Source organism: Apodemus sylvaticus, chromosome 9 (assembly GCF_947179515.1).
Source record: "Apodemus sylvaticus chromosome 9, mApoSyl1.1, whole genome shotgun sequence".
Classification (NCBI taxonomy): domain Eukaryota; kingdom Metazoa; phylum Chordata; class Mammalia; order Rodentia; family Muridae; genus Apodemus; species Apodemus sylvaticus.
In genome coordinates this window covers 62,293,542-62,309,809 of record NC_067480.1, presented here as the reverse complement: position 1 = coordinate 62,309,809, position 16,268 = coordinate 62,293,542, and the positions used below count along the sequence as shown (strand labels likewise).

Below are 16,268 nucleotides of genomic sequence, written 5' to 3'. Positions count from 1 at the left end.
GACCTAAATTGAGGGACAGTGTTACAAATTCACAGTCAAAATTTCTGACTGAGAATTGTTCCTCTTTTAAAAGTACTACAGGGACAATAATGGAGAAGAGACTGAAGGAAAGGCTGTCCAGTGACTGGTCTAACTTGTGATTCATCTCATGAGGTGGAGGGCACCAAATACTCACACTATTACTTATGCTATGATGTTCTTATAGACAAGACCTAATATGTCTGTGCTCTGAGAGGATCTGCAAAGTAGCTAACTGAGACACATGTGATACTTTTACCCCAAAATTGGATAAGGAACTAAAAAGGAGAGTGATCCTATAGGAAGACCAGGACTCTCAAGAAACCCAGATCCCTAGAAGCTTCCAGAGACTAAGCCACCAATCAGGTAACATACAGGTGCTGGACTGAGGGCACCAGAACATATATAGCAGAGGACGGCCTGGTCTGGTCTTAGTGAGAGAAGATGTACCTAATCCAGTAAAGACTTAAGGCCCCAAGGAAGGGGGATGTTACAGGTGGAAGAGAGAGTGAGCAGCACCCTCTTGGAGGCAAGATGGAGGAGGAATGAGATGAAGAACTGTAGGGAGGGTCTGGGAGATGATTAGCAGAATTTAAATAAAATAATTAATAAAAATTTAAGAAATAAAAATTTAAGAAATAAAAATTTTAAAACTTCTCATCTGACTGGTCCTCTCTAAAGGGACAGACAGCTCGCTAGTCTGCTCTCCAGAAGATACCACATCTTGAGGCATCCCAGGAGATCCTCTGCACTTAAGAACATTTGATAAGGATCTTTCTGAAGTACCACAGTTGTAGATGGGAGCCCAGTGGACTAACACCTCAATAACAAAGACAAATTCTATCTCAGAGTAAAACAATGGATAAAGGGTCTTCCAAGTGAATGGTTCCAAGACACAAGCTGGAGTTGCCCTCCTAATATCCAATAAAATAGACTTTCAACCAAAAGTTATCAAGCATGATGAAAAATGACATTTTATATTCATTGAAGGAAAAAATCCCCAGAGAGAGTCTCAATTCTGAACATATATGAACCAAATGAAGAGGCATCCACAAACATAAAAGAAACTTTACTAAAACTCAAGATACACATTGAACCCCACACAATAATAGTGGGAGATTTCAACACCCCTCTCTAACTAATAGACAGGTCTTGAATCAGAAACTAAACATAGACACAGTGAAACTAATAGAGGTTAGTAATGCAATAGATTTAAAAGATATCTCCAAAATGTTTCACCATAAAACAAAGAATGCAATTTCTTCTCAGTCAGTAACTCATGGTACCTTCTCCAAAACCAACCATATAATTGATTGCAAAACAATCCTCAACTGATACAAGAAGTTTAAAATAATCTCATATATTCTATCAAATCACCATGACCTAAGGCTTGTCTTCAATAACAGCAAAAACAAGAGAAAGCCTACATACAAGTGGAAACTGAACAATTCTCTACTCAATGATAACTTGGCCAATGAAGAAATAAAGAAATTAAAAACTTCCTGAAATTTAATGAAAATGTTCACACATCATACTCAGAGTTATGGAACACAATGAAAGCAGTGCTAAGAGGAAAATTCATAGCAGGAAGCGCCCTGGTAAAGAAAGTGGAGAGATCTTATACTAGCAATCTAACAGCACACCTGAGAGCTCTAGAACAAAAAAAGTAAATTCACCCAAGAGGATTGGAAGGCAGGAAATAGTCAAACTCAGGGCAGAAATCAACCAAATAGAAACAAATAGAACAATGCAAGAATTTAAAAAAAAAAAAAGCTGCTTCTTAAAGAGAATCAGCAAGATTGATAAACCCCTAGCCAAACTAAATAATGGGCTGATAGGCATTATCCAAATTAACAAAATAATAAATGGAAGGGGAGACATACCATAGAAATGGAAGAAAGTCGAAAAATCATCAGATCCTACTACAAAAGCCTATACATAACAGAACTGGAAAATCTAGATGAAATGGATGACTTTCTAACCAGATACCATATATCAAAGTTAAATTGAGATCAGGCAAACTATCAAAACAGGGCTATATCCCATAAAGTAATAGAAGTCATTTAAAACCTCCAAAAAAAAAAAAAAAAAAAAAAAAAAAAAAAAAAAAAAAAAAAAAAAAAAGCCCAGGTCAAGACAGTTTTAGAGCAGAATTCTACCAGAACTTCAAAGAAGACCTAATACCAATATTCCTCAAACTATTCCATAAAATAGAAACAGAAGGGACATTACCTGATTCATTCTATGAAGCCACAATTACTTTGATAACTACACCACACAGGTCCTAACATAAAAAGAATATTAGACCAATCTCACTTGAGTATTGATGCCAAACTACTCAATAAAATTCTTGCAAACTGAATCCAAGAACACATCAAAACCATCATTCATCATGATCATATAGGCTTTATATCAGGGATACAATATTGGTTCAGCATTTGAAAATCCGTTACCATATTCCACTATATAAACAAACTCAAAGAAAAAAAATCATATGTCATCTCCTTAGATGCAGAAAAAGGCCTTGACAAAATACAACACCACTTGATTTTAAAAGCATTGGACAGATCAGGAATTAAAGAACCATACTTAACTATAATAAAAGCAATTTATTGCAAATCAACAGCCAGTATCAAATTAAATAGATATATAGTTGAAGCAATCCCACTAAAGTCAGGGACAAGACAAGGATGCTCACTCTACCCATCTCTATTCAATATAATACTTGAAGTGCTAGCTAGACCAATAAGACAATAAAAAGAGATCAAGGGATTACATATTGGCAAAGAAGAAATAAATGTATCACTGGAAATAGAATTAACTCAAATGAACCAGTTGCCTTCTTTTATACAAACGATAAATAGGCTGAGAAAGAAATTAGGAAAATACCTCCCTTCACAATGGTCACAAATAATATAAAATATGGTGTGGTAACTCTAACCAAGCAAGTGAAAGATCTGTATGACGTTAAGTTTAAGTCTCTCAAGAAAGAAATGGAAGATCTCAGAAAATGGAAAGATATCCCATGCTCATGGGTTAGCAGAATTAAGATAGTAAAAATGGATACACTACCAAAGGCAATCTACAGATTTTTCAAGGTGATCCCCAACAAAATTCTTCAAAGACATGGAAAGAGTAATTCTCAATTTCATCTGGAAAGGCCAAAAACCCAGAATAGCAAAAACAATTTTGAACAATAAAAGAACATCATGGGTGGGGGGAATTACCAACCCTGATTTTAAATTTTACTACAGAGCAATAATGATAAAAACTGCATGGCTGTGGTACAGTGACAGGCAGGTAGATCAATGGAATAGAATTAAAAACACATTAATAAATACATATGTTTATTCACACTTGATCTTTGACAAATAATCCCAAATTATACAATGATAAAAAGAAAACATTTTCAATAAATACTCTTGATCTAACTAGCTATCTGTATGTAGAAAAATGAAAATAGAACCACTTTTGTCACCTTGCCCAAAGGTCAAATCCAAGTGGATCAAGGACATCAACATGAAACCAGATACACTGAATCTAAAAGAACAGAAAGTGGGAAAGAACGTTGAACTTATTAGCACATGGGGAAATTTTCTAAACATTTCTAAACATTAAACAAAATTTTCTAAACTCCTGTGGCTCAAACTCTAAGATCAAGAATTGATAAATGGGACCTCATGAAGCTAAAATGTTTCTATCAGTCAAAGGACAAAGTCAATAGGACAATTTGGCATCCTAAAAATAGGGAAAAAATTCTTTAGTAACCCACATCCTATGTAGAGATAATATCCAAAATTTATTAAGTACTTAAGAAACTAACCACAAAAAAAACCAAACAACCCAATCAGAAAGTGGGATAGAGAATCAAACAAATAATTTACAACAGAGGAATCTCAAATGGCTGAGAAGCACCTAAAGAATTGGTCAAGTCTTTAGTTATCAGAGAAATGCATATCAAAATGATTCTGACATTCTACCTTATGCCAATCAGAACAGCTAAGATCAAAACCATTCAAATGTTTGAGAGGATGTGGAGAAAGAGGAATACTCCTCCATTGCTGGTAGGATTGCAAATTTGTGCAAGCACTCTGGAAATCAATGTGGGTTTCTCAGAAAATTGGAAACAGATCTACCTGAAGATTCCACAATACCCCTCTTGGTAATATACCTAAAAAATGCCCCACCAGGCCACAGGGTCACAGGTTCTATTCTGTTAATAGTGTCCATGTTTGTGATAGTCAGAATCTTGAAACAACCCAGATGTCCCATGTCAGAAGAATTAATACAAAAATCTGGTTTGATTACAGAATGGAGTAATACTCAGCTATTAAGAGCAAGGACATCCTGAGTTTTGAAGGCAAATTGATGGAACAAGAAAACTTTATTCTGAGTGAGGTAACTCAGACTCAAAAGTATATGCATGGTATGTACTCCCTAATAAGTGGATAATAGCCAAAAAAAGTACAGCATATACAAGATGCAGTCCACAGAACTCTAGAAGGTCAACAAGTTGAAGGGCCCAAGTGAGGATGCCTGAATCCCACTTAGGAAGGAGAAGAAAGCAACCACTAGGTGGAAGGGAGGGAGGAACATGAGAGGTAAAGGGTAAGGGGAAAAGGGAAGGGGGAAAGAGGGGAAGAGGGGAAGAGGGTAAGAGGGGAAGAGGGGAAGAGGGTAAGAGGGAAAGAGGGGAAGAGGGGAAGAGGGGAACATGATCTGGTATTGGGTAGGGGAAAAGGACTGAAGCCCCAAAAGCCAGCAGAAAGAATGGAAACAGGCAACCTCAAGAGGTAAAAGGTTGAAACACTCAGGCCTCAATAAGAGACACATTAGATGAAAGGCTCTAAAGTTGGAAGAGGGAACTTTCAAAGCCCACCCTTCAGTATAAAGATAGGGCATCAAGTGAGGGATGGGGTTGCCATCACACAGTCAAAACTCTGACATAATTTTTCCTACGTGAAAGAACTGCAGGGATGGAAATAGAGAGGAGTCTGAGCAAAAATAGGTCAAGTGATATGCCCAAAGTATGATCCATCTCAAGGTGAGTCCCCATGAAAGCTATGGAGCACTGACAAAAAGGGGCCTATCATGACTGCCCTTTGAAACACCCAACAAGAGGCTGAATGAGTCAGATGCAGATACCTTCACCCAACCAATCAACAGAAGCTGCTGTTGCCTAAGGCTGAATTAGGGAAAATCTGGAAGAAGCCAAGGAGGAGGGTGAGCCCATTGGAAGACTAGCAGTTTCAATTAATCTGGACCTTGGTGATCTCTCAGGCACTGGACCACCAACCAGGCAGCATAATGAGCAATACCTAAGCCTCAGCAGAAATGCCTGGGAGGAATCCATAGTATAAAACCCAGGAAAGCAGAATATCTACTCTAAGATAGTCTCTCTGGAAAAAAACCAAAAACAAAAGGACAAAATGTGTATTGGGAGGAGGAGGCAGAAGTCTACCTTCCATATTATTCAGCAGAGGACTACCAGTTCTGAGTTCAGTCAGAGAAGATGCACCTAACCCTCAAGAGACTGGAGGCTCCAGGGAGTTTAGAAGTCTGGTGGATTGAAGGTTCGGGGAGTGGGGATATCCTCGTGGAGACAGAGGTGGCAGGGAGGATGTATGGGATGGAAAACAGTCAGAGGATGGACTAGGAGGGGAATAAAGTCTAGAGTGTAAGTACACATACACACACACACACACACACACACACACTCATATTATATGTATAATAGTATTTAAAAAAACAATAGCTAAAAAATTGACACTGGCTATGTTACACAGAAGTGATTTTATTGAGTTAACATTTCTGGTGGCTAGAAGGTCAAATATGCTTTGCATCCCGGATACATCATGTGGTTTGGAAATCCAAAGGTTTTAAAGGACTAGACTTAATCCCAGCCAGAGTAACTCTATCTTGTCCCAAGGTGCCATTGCATTGGTGTATGGGTAAAATGCAAAGAAACAAGCTGTCTTTCTCATGGTTACGAAGTGTTTTCTGAGATTAGCAGAATTCTGATGATCTCAGGAATTCTCCACAACACAGTGAGAAGAAGCATTGAACTTTCCCAGTGTTAGATTTCGTCTGTTTTATGTGGTATGAGCTTGCTGTCATCATTAATACCCTAAGGGTAGGTGGTACTCTGAATGCAGATTTGTGTTGATTCTCCTGTAGATGTAGAGCCAAATGAAAGGAGTTTCTTAGACAGTAGTTGGGACTTCTGTCCACCTATGACTTACCCATATTCCTTTAAGAAACCCTAATAAACTCAGTTATTTGACCAAAAAAATAAAACTTGTTCTAGGTAAAATATTTTAATCAATTGATAATCAATTAAATAAAAATTAAATATTAATGTTTAATTATTAAGATGTTACATATAATTATGTTAATTATATTACATATTTTGATTAATTATACACTACTAAGTTAAAACTCTATTTTCTGAAGATTACTTGTCCTGTACTAGTAGTATTTCTACGAATCTAATATTTCCAACAAATAATGTTGTTTTTAAGTGACAATAAAACAGCACATTCATCCAGTCTCAACAGTCATAAACATGGAAATGATGAGTTCAATGATAACAGTCAAAGTCGCTAACAATGAACAACTCCTTACTTGTTCTAAGGTATAAGGTTTTATTTCAAAATCTACGATAAAAGCAGAAAAGAAAAACATGATCAGTGTAATAATATTAGCTTAAGAGTACCAAAAGAAAATGTCTCAGAATGTCTACATGAGAAATTCACACTTAATATGGTGGCAAAAGTTAGACCATATAGTGTAACTTATCAAGAAATGGCAAGGAAAATATTCACAAGCCTTATATTTCAGTCAAATCAAGAACAAAAAATGAAATGTGCCCTTGCAAACTAAAGGCAGATTAGGATAGTTGACACCTCGCTGTCCTTGAAGGCATTCTTTGTGAATATATAAAAAGCACAACACCTTGTAATTTTTACTTGGAAAAATTTCAAGACCTACATAGACAATGTGTTTCATTTTGTTAAATTTCTAAAATTAACCATATTGCAAATCATGGTTAATAATTGTAAGAATAAAAGAAGTCTTGTACTTGCTTAAATAGAGCCTGTTTTCCAGATCAGACAGTTGGGAGAGTAGTTGGGAACAGAATTTTGCAGCATTGTGGTAGATCTAGTATATTTATCTTGACATCCTTACATGGGCCTTCTGTATACTTACATTATGTATAGTACATATTTTTCTTGCGTATATTTCACATATTATATTACTGACATTTAATAGAAGAATTCTCTTGCAAATAAGAGACTTCTATATAATTTACAAGACATCAAATTCTTGAGAAATTAAGCTTTAGTAATTCTAGAAATATGAAAAATATCAGGAACTTACAATACATAAAAAACAGGCATTTAGTATTACCTCTGATGTTAGGGATGGTTAATTTTGTTAGTTTGATGGTATTCATAGTAACAACAACAACAACAAAAAGAGTCTGGGATGCTAATAGCATATACCACTAAAGATGTATGTCAGATTTCCAGAGAAGATTAAACCAAATGAGAATTTACTGGATATGGCTAGTGCTTTGCATTAGTTTGTGCGAGTGAAGAGGAGATAAGGAGAAACACAGAAGTGTTAATGTTTCCTTTCTGTCCTTCTTAGTTAAAGGGTTGTGAATCACTCTTCTCCACCTCAGCTTTCAAGACAAGACACATTTATACTTCCAAAATGTGAACACAAAGATAATTATTTTCCTAAGTTGATTTTCTCAGAGTTTTGCTAACAGTGTAAACATATTCAACACAATAAAATGTTGCTGTTCCAACCTGATCAACGATTCACATTGCTTCAGTGGAATTATTTCAAAGAATCAAGAGTCTAGCATTAAAGCTTAGAATGTTATAAGTAAAACACAGTGGGTGTTATTGATATTGGCTCAAAAACTGACAGTGTCAAAAGAATGTGACCAGAAAAAAAACTGTGCTTATAAGGTTTAGGCTATAATGAGGAATCTATGGAGGGTTTTGCTGTTACAGGATAGAGAAATGGAAGGTTTAGTAACAAGTTTTAAAACACTATTTTTTAAATTTGCATACTCAGAATTGTCCTTCATGTACCAACTAAAGTGTTTTGAAGATGTAGAAAGAAGAATTAATTCAATTCATGACTAACAATGGATTGTCAGTTGAACCAATCTATCTTTGAAATTATTCATAATAATTTCATACTACTCCTGAACAACTGGCATTTATTTATTCCTTAGTTTTGATTTTACCTATTGTTGCAAAAACAATCTGAAATTAGCCTGGATGACACCAAAGAGATATTTCAATGACTGCTAAAGCAAGAACTTTAACACTGTAGTTTGATATATGTCAAATAGTGTGAGCAAAATCCCTTGTTCATTAATAAAAAACTAACAGACAGACAAAAACAAACAAACAAAAAACAGCTAATAAATATTGCTTATAAAGGAGAGATAACAATACCTCAAATTACACAGGCCACAGAGAATGATGCTGTCTAATCCTGGATTCAGCACTTCAATATAGTCAGTTTTCACCAATCTCTCTTTATGAGTCCTAAAGTCAAACTTTATATCCTGAAAATATCAAGGACAAATTAATAAGACATACAGAAAATGCAAAGTATTCTTCCTTTGTCCAACTTTATTCTATTCTGTCCTGCTTGACTATCATTTCTTTGAGGTATTCTCATGTCTGGTGTGGAAAAAGAGGGGGACTAAATCAGAGGAGAGTGGCTGTGGGCGTAGCTAGGAGGAGCAGAGAGAGGAGAAACTGTGGCTAGGATATGTGGTATAGAAGAATCTATACTTCAATAAAAAAATACTTTGAAGTAAAAATTTGAATTTCTAAAAGGATAGTTAAATTAAAAATATAATTTATTTTTAAATCTCACTAAAAATATTTTAAGGTCATACATTTCAGAGAGAGAGGGAGAGAGAGTTCCTTGCATGCTTTTAGCCACTCTGAGAGCTACATCGTTGTTTTCAAAAATAATTCCTTCATACAACATATTCTGATGGTTTTTCTCCCATAAAGTCTGCCAGATCCTCCCTGCTTCTTCACCTACACACTGCATGTACTTTTTTCTTTCTTTCTATTTATAAAATAGATTAACAGCCAAACAGATAATCAGCAAACCACACCATCCATAATAAAAGATAAAAATCTCCTTTTGATGAAAATCTGTTGTCCCTCTGTACCTCCATCCCAGAAAGCAGTTCTACAAGAAATATCCCCTTACTCTTTTGTTCTAGGCCACTGCCTCAAAGCACATACACAAACAAGCTTTAATCTGGGATGATCAAGGGTGATGATTGAAGAAATTTATTTATATATAATACATTAAAATTTTTTAGTCAATTTAGTATACTCAGTAATTTTAAGTAAATTTTTTACATAATAATTGCATATTATCATAACAAAAAAGTTAAAACACTTCAAAATAGCTTACAGAAAAGAGCTACATAGCACCTATCTTAGTAACAAGAAGCAATGGGGCAGTGAACTACTTTACTAAATAAATAGTTATTTCTCACTTTGGCTGTCACCTGTGGATTTTGAATGGGAGTTGCCCAAAACCCATGTTCTATTATCTTGGCCATTCTGATTGAGATTAGACATGGTTATCACATTCATTTTGTTTGTAACTCCTAGTGAATTTCAACTGTGCAGATAACCTGGAATCAGCTGTAAAACTGACTAGGAATCTCTATATTCAGGGCAGAAAATTTCCAGATAAGGGAACAAGTGAATCTGCACATCAGTGATTGTTCCTACCTCAACTTTCTTCATTGCCCCCTTGGGATTTGAATCCATTTGGCTTTATCACCCTCATGGTCTTTATAAATGAAAGGTTCATTTAGATACAAAAATACATAATTTTTATAAACCCTGTAAATATTAACTTGTCTAATAGTAATAATTGATAAAACAATTGCAATCTTCCTGTTAAGAATAGAAATAATGTAAGATAAAATATTTTTATCAAACTCATACAGTAAATGAGTGATGAAGTCTACAATGAAATAATTTTCACATCAATTTATTCAAAAGACTAAGAAAAAAAACAAAAGTAGAAAATTCACTTTCAGAAATATAGGCATCTTTAAAGACAAAGGAGTATTTTGGTCACTTAGCCATGCAGCCTCTTTCTGGAATTATGGGTAACAGAGCAGAATGCATCTCAGTGTATGACAGATAGAAGAACTTGAGTCGTATAAATATTCTTATTGTTAAATTTAAATCAAATTGAAATCAGACAGTTACTATTATTAGTCTAGCCCTTCTTAAGCAAAAGTTTTTTTTATAAGTTATCATGCTAATTAGCACAGCACTAGAAGATAGAAAATAGTAACCCTCAATAGGAATGAGAATAGAGAATCTTATAAAGTAATTTACTCATCTTGATTACAGAAAATTTGCATGAAAAAGGCTATATTTAAATGTATTTCATATTTCCAAGTCTTTACACTCTCTACTATCTCCCATTAAATCATTGCTATTAACACTAAAATTTCAGAGCACTGAATATTCCAATTAAAGTAACATTTGTCGATGTACTATGCATTAGTTTCAAATTTTAGATTTAAAAAGTAAATATAAACCAAATGATTTGCAATACTGAAGCTCATTCCTTTTCTGCTTAAAGTTTAGACATTCAAAATGGATCTGAACGGGCTAAAATTCACCTCTTTAGTGTCTCTAGATGACAGTCTGTTGATTTGAAAGGTCCATTTTATTGATTCATGATTTTTACCTTCATGATCAACAATAGATTTAAAAGAAAATGGTCCTTAATGCAGTGGAAAAATGAATGTTTAATGAAAACAGTCTAATTAATACACTAAAATAAGCAATTAGTGCCATGTGTTTGGGTATGTGTGTTTGTGTGTAAGTGTGTGTGTATGTTTGTGAGTGTGTGTGTGTGTGTGTATGTGTGTGTGTATGACATGTAAACATGTAACAATAAAACCAGTTGAGACCATTTTTGTTGTGTTTGTGTTTATGGTTTCAGGGAAAGCTTTCTTGTATGAGAGAGACTAATTCTTCCTTCCTAGCAATCAATAGCTGCCTACAGTCTTCTTCTGGGAGTAAGACACTGGAAAAAAATTCTTTCATCAATGCTATTATATAATTCTGGTATTATTTATGCATATATTTATAGGAAAGACTATGTCACAGCAGATTCCTTTTATCCTGGCTCTTCTAATATCTCTTCCTCTTCCTTTGAGAGATTTTCTGAATTGTAGATGCACATGCTGTGATACAGATACAGCTATTCATGCCTGTTTCCCAATGATCTATTACATCTAGCATTGGATTTCTTGGACTGTCTCCATTTTCTATAAAGAAAATGATGATAAATGGTGGTAGCTACACTTATTTATATGTGAGTATAAACTTAATATACAGAACATTTCAAAGATTTACAAAATGACAGTAGGGGATTCTTTTATTTTATACAATATACCTATTATTTACATTTCAAATTATTTCCCCTTTCCTGGCTCCCCACTCCCCCAAAGTCCCATAAGCCCTCTTCCCTCCCCCTGTTCTTCTGTCCATCCCTTCCCACTTCCCTGTTCTGGTATTGCCCTACTCTACTGCACTGAGCTTTTCCAGAACCAGGGGCCACTCCTCTGTTCTTCTTGGACATCATTTGATATGTGGATTATGTCTTGGGTATTCCAAGTTTCTAGGCTGATATCCGCTTATCAGTGAGTGCATACCATGATTGATCTTTTGAGACTTGTTTACTCATACTCACTTAGTATGATGTTCTTAGCTCCATCCATTTGTCTAAGAATTTCATGAATTCATTGTTTCTAATGGCTAAATAGTACCCCATTGTGTATATATACCACATTTTTTGTATCCATTCCTCCACTGAGGGTATATAAACTATATTGATTTGGGAATTACATACTTTACTCTGAGCAACCAATTGAATAGAGAAATCTCATAACTGTAGCTGCATATTTTTGTTAAATTATATTTTATTGTAGAACACTATCAGACCAAGTTGCTTTAGTCTCTTTGAAATATGACTAAGTCTCTCTAGTTTCTTTGTTTGTATGTATGCATATATGTGCATGCATTGATGAATATTTTATAATTTTAAATAAATTCAAAATAATATGATTCCATGGGGTTTTATTAGACTCATTTTTTATTTTTTCTTATTCTTCTGTATTCATTTTTCCCTTCTTCCCCATTTGGGGCTTCCTTCCTGTTTGCAGGTTGCCCCTTAATGTTGCCTTATTCGCATATTTTTCTCAAGAACACCCTTGCTCAAGCCTATTGTACTTTTATTTTTTCATGATTGCCATGGATAATTCATGTTGTATTCTCAAGTCTGAATATTTACAGCTAGGAACCAGAGAAAATAAAGAATATGCATTATTTTGCCTTCTGATTCTTGGACACATCACACCAAATATATTTTCTTGGCCCATGCAATTAACTGTAAATTTCATGAATTTCCATTTTTCTTACATATGAGTAAATCCCACAGTGTATATGTATCTTATTTTCATTATGAATTCCTCCTTTGAAAGGCACTAATTTATGTGTTCCCATTCCCTAGCTATCATGAATGCAGCAGTGAACATTGTTAATCAAGTATCTGAGGTGTAGGAAGTTGCCAAAAAGTCATATAGCCAGGTCATACGGGAGATGTAGCTTTAACTTTTAACTTTTACAGATTCTCTATAATCTGTGCAATCTCTATAATCCTCCAGCATGGCTGTACCAATTTGCATTCCTATCAACAATGGATGAGCATTCCTCTTTTGCCATGATTTGAACCAGTATTTATGGTGAGTTTTGTTGTTGTTGTTGTTGTTGCTGTTACTGCTGCTCCTGCTGTTTTTTTCCATGATGTTATCCCTCTTCCCTGGGATAAAATAAAATCTCAATGATTTTTAGTTTTCATTTTTCAAAGTATTAAGGATGATGAACAAATTTTGAGGTATCTCTCAGCCTTTTTTTTTCTTTAATTTGGTTGAAAACTGAATAGATCCTTAGTTCATATTTTATTACCTACATATTTCCATTGCAACAAGAGAGAGTATTTATGTATCTTAAAGGAAAAAGAAAGACTTTGCTCAAATTGTTGAACTATATAGCTGGAGAAATTTGCTCTATAACAGTTGCATACATATTCTAATTTTTAAAAATAATGGTTGTCTACATGAACTCAATAGCTCCTAAAATTAATATATATATATATATATATATATATATATATATATATATAATATATATATATATATATATTATATATTTATATATATATATAATATATACAACTTCACGGAACATCGTTATATGTAAAAATATGCAAGGGGCAGGAGAGACTCATGGAATTTCATCAATGAAGAAGAGAATAATCAAAATGGGAATCTAATTTAAATGGATGATTAGACAATTCTTTGCATATTTAAATTAGTTTACTGGGAGGAATGACACAATGTATATTATTCATTCAATAGTTTTGAAAGTACAAACATGATCTATCAAAAACAATAAATTATGCAGAGATTTTAATATCTTAATCAAATTTTAGACAAGAAACATGAACTCCATGCCAAGAATAGAGAAAGAACAACATTACATAAATGGTGATAGATATTGAAAATCTAAATATTTAATTAATAAGTTTTATAATTAATGTAGAGAAAATGTTAAATATTGATTCCACTAAAGAAAGTATTTCTCCAAAAAGTATTACAAATATGGCACAAATTGAAGGACAGTTGGACAGGAATTATAAGATTGCTTAGAGGGAAGAAAGAGAAGGAAGAAATATTGCCATCAAATTATATTTTATCCCTTAAAATGTTAAATGATTATTTACTGTAGAATTAAAACCCATAAAATGGTAAACTTGGGTGATTAAAGAAAATTTATGATAAACTTTCCAATCATAAATTTCACTTTTCCACAAAGACACTTCATAACTCTGAAGAACATTTGATGAATGCTAGTGTGAGTAGAATAAAAGACAGAGCCATAAGAAGCACAACATTAGACAATGAAAAAAAAAACTCATATCACAGAGTTCTCACTTCTAGAGAAGCGAGAAGAATCCTCACAAAGACAAAATATGCATGGGGAAATGGGAAACAACCAGTCAGTTGGTCAGAAGACTGCCTACACAGGTGTAGAGAACTGACACTCACAAATACACCCAAAGAGTTGTTTATCTTTGTTAACCAATGAAAATGAGAACATCGTATGGGTTATATTTCATGGAAACTTCCAATGCCCAAAGGTATCTAAAATTTGAGGATAAAAACTTAGTCTTAGCCAAAAAGAGGATGGCTGTCTGTAAGAATGGCTGAGAAATATAATTGTGACTTCTTCCCACCAGCTTACTAAAGCAAGGGCAATATCTGGCTTAATAGCAACATACACTAAGAGCAATATATTACAGTTGCTCAAACACATGGCTTTCAGACTATGAACAGGAGGTGATATCTTTATGATTTTATCTTATTGAGATACTTTCTGAATGCTACATTTCCTAAACTATGAACTTGGAAATTTTGTATTTTGTTTTGTATGTGACTCAGTCTTAACTCTTTTCTTGTGGAACCTATAAATTACAGTCTTCCAAAGTTCTCATGCACTATATTTCTTACCAAATAATGACAATAAACCCACACCTTCTGTCTAAGCAGATCATAAGTGTGTATGCCACTCTGAAGAACCAGTAGTCTGAGGGCTTCCCAGGGAATCTGCTGCAGCCAGGGCCACAGGCCTCTAAGGACACCTGTAGTAACCCAGGGAAACAGGAGGCACACTCAAGACAGAGACATCCAGGCTAGTTAACACCAGAGATAACCAGATAGTGAGAGACAAACTCAAGACCATAAGCAATAGAAACCAATATAAAATGGCACCATCAGAACCCAGGTTGCCAACCATAGCAAGCCCTGGATACCCCAACACTCTAGAAAACCAGGATGCTGACCTAAAATCATATCTCATGAAGATAATACAGTCCTTCAAGGAGGACAGAAATTACCCACTAAATGAAATAAAGCTGTAAATATGTAGACATCCATAAAGAGAAAAAAATTAAATCCTTTTAAGAAATACAGGAAAACACAAACAAACAGGTGAAGCAATTCAACAAAGCAGTCCAAGACCTAAAAATAGAAGTAGAAACAATAAAAAAAAAAAGTCACAAAGGGAGGCAGGTCTAGAAATGGAAAACCTTGGAATGAGGTCAAGAGGTACAGATGCAAGCATCAACAACCGAATAGAATACAAAAGATAGAAGAAAGAATATCAGGCATAGAAGACATCTTAGAAGATATTGATACAAAAGTCAAAAATTGCAAAGGATAAAACCTCATAAACCACAGTCATCCAGGAAATCCCGGACACAATGAAAAGACCAAACCTAAGAATAGTAGGAATAGAAGAGTGCAAAGATTCTCACTTCAAAGGACCAGAAAAATTCTTCAACAAAATCATAGAAGAAATCTTCCACAACTTAAAGAAAGCTAAGTCTATAAATGTAAAAGACACCTATAGAATGCTAAAAAGATTAGAACAGAACAGAAAATCCTCATATAATAATCAAAACACTAAAAGCACAGATCAAAGAACGAAGGCTAAAAGATGCAAGGCCAGGTAGATACATAAAGGCAGACCTGTAATAGTTACATCAGACTGCTGAACAGAGAATCTAAAAGTCAGAAGAGCCTGGACATAGGTCCTACAGAAATTAGGAGTATACAAATGGCAGCCCAGGTTACTATATGCTATAAAACTCTCAATCATCATAGATGGAGAAACAAAATATTTCATGAAAAAACAAATTTAAACAATCTACCAATCTAGCAGTACAGAGGATTCTAGAAGGAAATCTCCATCACAAAGAGAGTATCTACACCAAAGAAGAAACAAGAAATTAATCTTCTCATAACAAAACCAAAAGGAGAATCACATACACTCAATGCCACCTACAAAAACAAATGTAAGAGGAACTAACAATCACCTGTCTTTAATATCTCTCAATATAAATGGACTCAATTCACCAATAAAAATATATAATCAGGATAGACTGGATAGATAAGCAGGATCCATCATGTTGCTGCATACAAGAAACACAAATCAGTGACAGAGACAGAAAATATCTCAGAGTAAAAGGCTGGGAAAAAACTCTTCCAAGCAAATGGTCCCAAGAAAAAAGCAGAAATATCCATTCTAATATAGAAT

The 16,268-nt window shown here is 34.4% G+C and overlaps 1 pseudogene; it reads right to left on the bottom strand.

Annotated features, from left to right (window-relative positions):
- Positions 1-9,637, bottom strand: part of LOC127691910 (ADP/ATP translocase 2-like) — a 130,259-nt pseudogene extending 120,622 nt beyond the window's left edge.
- Positions 9,638-16,268: the final 6,631 nt, after the last annotated feature.